The sequence below is a fragment of the Mesoplodon densirostris genome, chromosome 4 (assembly GCF_025265405.1).
Source record: "Mesoplodon densirostris isolate mMesDen1 chromosome 4, mMesDen1 primary haplotype, whole genome shotgun sequence".
Classification (NCBI taxonomy): Eukaryota; Metazoa; Chordata; class Mammalia; order Artiodactyla; family Ziphiidae; genus Mesoplodon; species Mesoplodon densirostris.
Genome location: NC_082664.1, coordinates 148,515,548 through 148,525,165, shown reverse-complemented (window position 1 = coordinate 148,525,165; position 9,618 = coordinate 148,515,548).

The window sequence follows — 9,618 nt, the reverse complement described above, 5'->3', positions numbered from 1 at the left end:
GCAGCAGACTTGTCCTCTCAACTGCCAGGAAGAACCTTAAGCATAGTAAGTGCTTTATAAAATAGTATTATGATGATGAGGTAACACATGTACAACCCTTGGTAATGCTCAACAAACGCTGATTCCTTTCCTCCCCACCCCAATCCCTTGTTTCCCCTTTTTTTCTGTCAAACCTCTACTACGTCTCTAGTAACATCTCAAAATTTTGAGACCTGATACTGCCATTCCCCTGTTTACAATTCTTAATAGTTCCCTGCTGTCTGCAAAATAAAGGCCTTTCACAAAGTGGGCCCAAGCTTCCCTCCTGCGGTATCGGCACGCATTATCCTCCATCCTGGGCAGACTGAGCCACTCCGTTCAGTCCTCTTTCTCAGTCTTTGCTTGATCTCTCTGCCTGGAACACCACCTCCGCCTCTGTGTCTGACTGGGGCTTCCGGTCCGCTCCCGCTCCGGCTACCCTAGGACGCCTTTCCTGACAACAGCCCAACCCACGGTGGTCTCTCTCGCCCTGTGACCCCCGCTGTCTCTTGTCCCCTCTCCGAGAAGTTTCCTATTGCAGGCTGGAAAGAGCGTCGGAAGCGGTTTCCCTAGGTAACTGTGGTGCAAAGAGGACCCCTGGTGTCTTTGGAACTTTCCGGAATCCCCAGACGCCCGCGCACCCCACTCCCCCCCCCCCCCCGTTGAGAACACGGAGCAGCCAATCTAGAGTGAGCGTGCCTGCTGGAGGCTGGGAGTGAAGGCTCGGACATGGGCGCGTAGGGTTGGTTCTTGCCCTGGAGTGGTCCTTGGAAGAAAAGGAGCGTGGACGCTGTAAAGACGGCTTTACTGACAAAGCACATGGCCGCCCCGTCGCAGGGGCTTATGAATCGCGTCCTATTTCATAAGGGTTAAACTGAGGCCCCAAAGAGGTAAATGACTTGACCAGGTTAACTAGGTGAGTGGCATGCTTCACTTGGGCCCCTGGCCTCCTGTAGGGGTGTGTGTGTAAGCCGTGGCCCGCAATGGCTGCAGCCGCCGAGCCCGCCTCCTTTCGGGAGCCTGGCTCCGGGTGGGCGGTGGAGCCCTCCGCCCGGCCTGCTGGAAGGGCGGGGCCCCGGGCGGGGCCGACACAGGTGCTTCGCATAAGGCCGGCGGGGGGGGAAGGGGCGGCTCCGCGGGGCTTTATAAGCGGCCCCGGGTGCAACGCTGTGCGCGGCTTGCAGCAAAAATAGTGCCCACGTGTCTGCGCGTCCCTCGCCCCGCCGGTCAGCCGCCTGCCGGCCGGTCCGTCCGTCCCGCTGGGCCACGCCAGCCCCATGGCGTTCCCGCTGGTAAGAGCTGCTCGCCGCCCGCCCGGGCGGGGCTGGGCGGGGCCGCGGTCCGCGCGCAACCTCGGCCGGGCCGCGGTACCGTCCTCTCCCGCCCCCACCCGTGCGCGCAAGCCCCGGGCGGGGCGCGGGTCACGTGCCCGCGAGCGTGGGGCCTCGTGGAGGGGTGTGTGGCGAAGGGGGGGTAGGGAGCCTCCTCGTGACTCAGGGCCTTTGGGCTTAAAGGCGCCGCGGCCCTCCGGGGGCGGCCGGTGGGCCCTCCGAGCTGCGTTGCAGACGCCCGTTGGCCTCGAGTGTCTGTCCAGACAGGAGCAGACCGGACGGAAGGGCGCCTCCGCGTCCGGAACATTTCCTTCTCCCGCAGCCGTCGCACGTGAGAGCCTAAGCCACCGGCGCTGGGAGCTCATGCGCCTCGCAGCGTCCCCCGCGAATCTCGTTCGTACCCAGTGGGCAGCGGGGGAGGGCGGCGGGGAGGGGCGGGGCTGCTGGCGGCGTAGACCCTTGCGCAGGGCCTCGGGTCAAGGGAGAACGCCACGACGGCAGTGGGCGCGTCTCCTTTAAGGCGGAGGGATTAGGCCCCTCGTGCCGGCCGCGCGCGCTTCTTTGGCCCGTGAGGTCACGTGGCTTCACACGTTTGTTAGGCGCAGGAGCTGGAGTTCTGGGGCGGGGTTGGCTAGGTAGGGTCGGGCTCTGGAGGGTGGCCGGCACGTGCAAAGCGGCTTCGCGCTGGGGAGCCCCGCGGCTCAGAGGTGGGTTCTGGGGGCATGGGCGGGGGTCCTGCAGGCCGGTGCCCCAGGCGTGGAGCCGACCTAAGCCGCGCCAGCTTCGGTTTTCCCCACCCCGAGTTCTCTGATAGCGGAGAAGCGTGCGTGTGGCCTTGGCTTTGTCATTCTCTCAGCCCAAGACCGGCCCAGGTTCCCAGACTCGGGTGGGGGGTTGGCGCGGGCCCAGCGCTGGTCTCGGGTTTGGCGGAGCAGTGGCTGGGGGCACAGCCTGGTTGCTTTGCTTGGTCAGCCCGCCGGTTAGAAAGGCCTGTGTCTGCCCTGAGCCCCCGGGGCGGGGAGTGGGGGGTATTCAGACCAAGAAAAGGTTACTCACCTTTGGTTGTCCCACTTGGCGTCATTCCCCGTTTTTTTCTTCGCGTGGGTGTTGTCTGTAGTAGAGTCGACCCTGAGTTTTTTGCGTCATTCCCAGAGGACCCGGGGCAGGCCAGGGTCCTTGTAAGTGGCCCAGCGCCGCCCACAGGACTGAGAAAGCCCGAGCGGACACTTGCGCTCTGGAGCACGTCCTCGCATGCACGGGTTATTTTTTGGTGGCATTTTGCACAGTGCAAGCGGTCCTGCGCTGGGATTGCGCTCGCGAAGCAAGTGGGAAGCACGAAGACTCCACGACAGCGCTCAGAGCCGGGGGTGCCGGCTGTGACCCCCTCCCCCACCCCACCCCACCCCGCAGGCCCGGCTCTGCTTAGCGCTGCATTTCGTTGGCAACTGCCTCCTTTGGTCTCCCTGGCTACCGATCTGCTGCCTTGCTCTCTCGCTGGCACCTGAGTAAACTGCTGGGCGAGGGGCGAGGGCGTTTGCTGGTATCCACAGGTGTACCGCCTGCCTCTGGTCTGCCCCTCAGGTGACGGTGCTGACGTGTGCCAGCTGGATGTGTGTGTCTCCTGAGAATAGTTTGCACCCTTAGGCTCAGGTTCTGTTTGAGCTTAGGGACACAGGCTGGGTTAAAAACAAAAATAAATCGCAACAGGCGGAAGGAAACCTTGGAAACCTCAGGCTGGTGGTGGTTTTCCTGATTGGTTGATTGGTTTTTATTGTAGGTAGAAGGGAAGTGGACGGAAGTTCTGCTTCTGGAGCTCCGTGGAGCTCAGGGCTGTCGGAGCCCCTCAGGAGAGTAGAGTTCAGGGCTGACTGCGGGTCTTGGAGCGTCCTCGTTGCGCTTGTTGAGCTCGCTTTGAGCTGTACTGTATTCCCAGAGCCCGTTGCTGCAGAGTTTGGCTTTTGCCACAGTGATGTAATTTAAACTTGAGGAGTGGTCTGGCAGTACGTGCTCGGTTTATAGAACTAGGATTAGGAAGTTGACTACCCTGTAAAGTCAGTCTTTATAGTATAGAAATATTTGCCATCCTGCCTCCCGAGCGTTGTCTTACAAACATCCCGCTGGCCCAGGCTCCCCTGTGGGGAAAGGGAACTGTGCCGGCCTCTACAGCTGGCAGGAGGTTGGAGAGCGAATGCGTGTGGCGAGTGACCATGGAAACATGAGCAGTTTGGATTGAGCCTTAGGCACTTGGTGCATGAATGTTTCTGTGGTCTTGTCTTTCTTTCCTGTGGTACCAGTACCAGTGTCTGTGAGTCAGTAAGTGGAGGAAGGTGATAAAAGTAGTGCGACTCCACTCTCAACACCCAACTTGTTAAGAGGCTAATGATAATAGCTGTCTTTGTAAGTTTTTTCAGGGGTCACCAAGCTATTTATTTTGTTTTTAATCCTTAAAATGGGTTACAAACCCAAATCCCTACAGGGGCCTGAGGTAACATAAATGAGTAAATGGAAAGAAAGTAAAGAAGAGCAGTGCCTACTGAACTACAGAATTTGCTTAAAGGAGAGCCAGTAGCTGGTTCTTGGCCATGCAAAAGTGTGGGCCCAGAGTTCATGGATCTTTGACTTCTTTCCTAGTTCAGCTGCCAATCTCTATTTTTACATGTAGCAATTAAAAAATTGAAAACACTGGATGGATCAAAGTCTCTGAAGATTGGATTCAACCTGAGGGCTAGTTTGGGGTCTTTGTCTTAAAACATCCCTTTTAGATTTCCTCCCTATTTTGCAGTTGATGAAACAGGCTTAGAAATCAAGTCAGGAGGCTATCAAGTGATGAAGCCAGTGTGTGAACCTAGGTCTTTCTGGTGCCATAGCTGAACCTATGGTATTATGTGTATTCCCGTATGTCAGAGGGGTCAAGGGATTATTGGTGGTGTGCCTTGTATAGAAATGCAATGGTCTATGGGCTGGTCACATTCATAGGCAAAGTGAGCCTTAACTGCATTGGAGGGAATCTCTGTTTGCTGTGGAAGTCAGTGTGGGTCTTCTGAGCGTTAGCACAGCAGTGTTGATGTCAGGAGGAATGTGCTGTGTCTATCATTCCATAATGTGTGTCAGAGCAGTTAGCTGATTCTGAGAGAGCCAGAGGTCTGGAGAAGTCAGGCTCCTCCCACTGTGGGGGTGACCCTCCCAAACCTCTGCACAAAAGACTGTCCTCTTTCAGGACAGTTAAATTTCAGCAACATTTTCCTTCGGAGACTAGGCATATTTGAAATTATGGTTTTGTAAGACCTGTGAAAGTAGAATGGGGCTTATTAAATCTCACCTTTCTTCTCTTAGCTAAAATTTCCATAATTCTGTCTTTTAGATTTCCAGGCAGAATTAATAAGGGTTTTAGCAGTATGTGGTAAAATCTGGGATAAGCTCCCAGGGCATAAAAGAGCCCTGCACCAGGACTAAGGAGCTGGGGTTTCATTCTGGGCAACACTTAGAATCTTAGCAGTGTATAATCCATGCTAGCAGATGTAAAGGGATATGTACCTTTATTTCTGTATCATATTTCCAAAGGATTTAAAGCATAAGGAAGTGAAGAGCATATTCTGAGATGTTGTCAAAGGAATATTTCAGTGAGAATGCAGACTCAAATACACACCAGAAAACTTTTTTTTTTACCTGTGGTCTGGGAAGTTTTTGGAAAGAGGGAAACTTTAAAATGTTACTTGTCCCCAGCTGCTGCTTTAGTTACCTTTACAGGCCAGGGTCTCAGCTGCGAGTACAGTGTTTGTGAATTTGGTGAAGGGGAATCTTGAGATGACTAAAGTAGCTCTCTGCTGGTATTTTAGTGTTTATATGCTAGGTAATATCTGTGCAAAGTTTTTCATTCATTGTTTTCAGCTAAATGTTCCCTATAATTGTTAGGTGTTTGTTTAAAGGGCAGATTAATTAGTGGGTAGTACTTCTGGCTTGAAGTTTGGGATAGAAATGCATACCAAACCCAGATATTAGTGTTTAGGCTGCTGTCTTCAGTAGCTAGTGGTGGAGGCAGTAAAAGAATCATGGGATCAAATAGCAAATTATTTTCTCTCATATGGAAGAGCTCTACTAATCCCATCCTGTTCTGCAAATCTGCTTTTCCTAGGCAGGATCTAAGCTGTACTGACTCTGGGGAGAACTTTCCAGAAAGCCTGGGGGTAGGGGATGAGGGATAGGAAGAGGGTTGGACTTAAGAGGTTGGAGTGGAGGAAGTTACATAAAGAATTTTTGCTTCTCCCTGTTGTTTGAGTTAAAACCAAGACGCATTGCTTGCACCCTTTCAGTATTTGGATACTGCTGACCCCGTCTCCTTTGCCCCACATACTGCAGCTTTGAAAATGCCCTTTTTCTTTCCTGCCATTGTTGGAGCCTGATTTTAGTTATACCTGTGTATGACAGCTTGTCATCTTCTGTAAGCACACAGATTCCAGATGTTGAAAGTTTTTATGTTCAAGATAGGACCTCCCCCCCAAGACAAGGCATTTTTCAGTTACAGTAAGCTGGCTGAAAAGATTGAACTAAAGAATACATAATATGTATAATATTTCATATTTTTCATAGGGAAATTACCTGACTTTGCATAAGAAGTCAGTATCCAAATTTGAGAGTGTTAAATTTGCATTGTAGACAAAATTTTCAGAGTTTTGTTACTGGGATTTAAAAAGACTCATGTTAGGAACTATTTTGTCTACTCAATATATAATGTGTTTTTAAGTAACACAGGTGGGGGGAATATTCCTGATTAAATAGGGTTGAGCTTTGCTTTCAGCCGTGCAGAAGAACACTTAGGCATGGATAGCCTTTGAATTCTACTTCACTTCTCAATATTCCTGTATGGTTAGAGTACCCTTTTGATTTTTAAGGCATTTTGTGATGACTTTCCTTGAGGTAATTGGAGAATTCCCAGAGGGCAGGTCTAAAGATTGATTTGTGTGCTAAAAATGGGTCACAGTTGCGTGTAGCTGCTGATTCTGGGAGTAACTTGACTACAATGGTGTGACTGGTTTCTTTATTCTTGGCCAGCATAATATGCTGACAAACATACCATCCTAACAGGGTGGCCTGAAGTTTTCTTTGATAAAGGTGTGGGAGTAGCTCTCCTCTTGTTGAAGGAGAGCAGTTACCTTGAAGGGCAGGTTGGGTTTCTTTGTGTGTTTTGACAGAACACTTAATCTCTTACTACTTAACACCTGTGCTCTCTGCATTCTGGCTTTGTGCTCCTGGCTCTGACACCATCTGTCTCCTGAGTCTGCCCTTTCTCCTGAGACTTTTTTAAGCTGTAATTTTGGAATTGTTTTGAAGCTCAGGAGGTGTTGGAGACCTGTCTGCCTCCCAGGTATAACTTGGAGTTGACACCAAGCCCGGATTATAGTGTCTCAGTATGTTCACGGATGAGGAGAATTAAGCTTAGAACGAAAAATGGTTATTTATACAGTGAGAGGATGATAGAGCCAAAACTGGAACCCAGGTCTCTTTATTTCCAGACTAGTGTTATTTCTGGAATTCATGCAACTTGCTCTTTGTTATATTGATCTCTCATTATCTTTCATTTTACTTAAAATTTCCACTTGGTTCATAAGACTCTGTGGCTTCCTAGTTTTTCTTCTTTTCTCTGGTCTTTTCTTGTCCTGGCACTCACAGGCTTCCTCCTCCTCCCCGTGGATGCCACATTCCTCGTGGCTCATTCTGTTGGCTCATTTTTGTTCTCTTTTACAGAGGGCCTGTGTGTTCCTATAGCACCAGGTCAAGTTTTAGGTTGAGCTCTTTTTGCCCTGACTGTTCTCAAGAACCATAGTTCTGATTAGCTTACTGAATGAATGTGTCTGTCTGAGGCATATTAAACCTAGAAGATCTCAAAACTACCAATTTCTTTCTTTTTGTCATCTTCTGGGGCTAATCTGATTCTATCCCTTCCACCCGATAACTAGTCAGTTTTCTTCTGACTAGCGTCTAGTGTCCTCTTGGGGGAAAGAACTGTGTTTGGGTGTTTTTTTGTTTTAATTTTTTTTTAACCCTGAAGGCCCCAGTACAGATGGATGCTAGGTAAATACGTACTTGTAGCTTTTGCTCGGAAACCTCTCCCCAGTTTCTGTAACGATAAAGCCTTGATGTGATCTAACTCTTGTCTCCCTTAACCCCTGTGTATCCTTTTATCCGTTCTCCATTCCCATTGCTACCACTAGTTCAGGTCTCCCTTGGATGAATATTTCAGTCTGCTTTTCCTACCTTCCTCCTTAGTTATTCCTCCTATTCAACACCTACCGCTCTGTGTGGAGCTGTGCCATAGTAATGGTCTTATTGTTCCCAGACACATTCCTCAGGCCCACGGTCCTTGGGTCTTTTTTTATTTTTGGCTGTGTTGGGTCTTTGTAGCTGCGCATGGGCTTTTTGTAGTTGTGGCAAGTGGGGACTGTTCGTTGCGGTGTGCGGGCTTCTCACTGCGGTGGCTTCTCTTGCTGAGGAGCATGGGCTCTAGGCTTTAGAGCGCAGGCTCAGTAGTTGTGGCGCACTGGCTTAGTTGCTCCGTGGCATGTGGGATCTTCTCGGACCAGGGCTCGAACCCGTGTCTTCTGCGTTGGCAGGTGGATTCTTAACCACGGTGGCACCAGGGAAGCCCTGGTCCTTGGGTCTTAATGGGTGGTTGTATCTCCCAAGCTGAATAGTGAGCTCTGGATGAGAGGGTATTTTCCTGTATCCCTTCTAATCCCCTACACACCTCTCCACGGAATAAATAGTGATGTGTTGCTGATTAAATACAGGAATTTAAAAAAATTTAAAAATACAGGAATTTAAAAATCCAAAGTTCCTTTGGATTTTTGGACTTGAAGAGGCTGAATTTGTCTCTGCCGGTCAGGAGCTTACGCCAGCTCCACCATCCTGCTGCTTTTCCTGCTCATATTGCCCTGCCTGAGTTTGGGAGGCTCTCTTAATGCTAAAATTTCTGAATGTGTCAGATGAAGCTGAGAACAGTATTTCCCTGCCCTTGTAAGAGGCTCCCCCCACAGCTTCAGAGTTGGCACAGAGCAGTTCCCTAACCTGGTCTCTCCTCTCCTCCTCTCTTGTTTTGCAGGCTGCCTTGATGCAGAAGGAAGAGGAGAGCCAGGCTGGGATCCTGACTTGAGTACTAGTGCCCTGTTAACCTGGTTGACTTGGGGAAAGATTTTCAGTTTTGCTAAGCATGTCTTTTTCTATGTAATGAGACTGAGATAAGCTCATAAATTTTTTGTGACGAACAAAAGAAACTGGAGGGTCTGGATGGTTGGTTATATAGGCCCTTTTCTTGCCCTCTCCAGTTGGGCTTAGCTGCCTTTACCATCCTTCTTTTCCGGTTGTTGAAGGATTGTCCTCCTCCCTATTCAAAGAGCAGTTTTGTGTCTTGGTGTCCATCTTCTCTCATACCCTCAGGACCTCTTGGTCAGTTGTCCCGGCCACATCTTTTATCTCTGTCTGTCAACATGGTCATCTCTCTCTCATGTTTAGACTTTGCCTAGTACAATAGCCCCTCCAGCAACTAGCCTCACTGGCTTTTCTTGGCTTCCCCATCAAGCTTTTGTACAGAGTAACCTGCGCCCACCCCCCCCAGTCTTTACTGCCTCACTCTTTATTCACCTCTTAAATCCTTGAGATCTGACATCATAGGATGCTCTTCCCTCTCACACATTCTGTTCTGAAACTCTTTTTAAAAGCAAATTCATTTTTCCCTATCAAATCTTACAGATGTTTCTTGAGCCTTTCAGGATGTTTGCGTTCCTGCCGAGATGTTCTTATAAGATCTTTGAAAGGTGCAAATTGGATCACCTATTCTGTGAGGCAGTGGTTCTCAAACATTTTCATCTCAAGATTCCTTTATACTCTTAAAATTTTGAGGACGTCAGGAGCCTTCATGCATGTGAATCATATATGTCAATATTTACCCATTAGAAATTTAAACTGAAAATAAATTCATCCATTAGTCATTTAAAAATAACAAATCTATTACATAGTAACAATTGTATTTTCCCAAACAAAAAAAAAAACTGAGAAAAGTAAGCATTTTTCTATATGTTTGTTAACCTTTTTAGTATCTGATTTAATAGAAGCTGGATTTTGTTGCCTGCCTCTGTAATCTGTTGCCATGTGTTGTTTTGGTAGATGTATATGAGGAAAATTTGGTCTCTCATAGACATGTAGTTGGAAGAGGAGAAATATTTTAATAGCCTTTTCAGGTGATTTGGCTATTCCTCTTTGGCGCCAACAAGTGGTA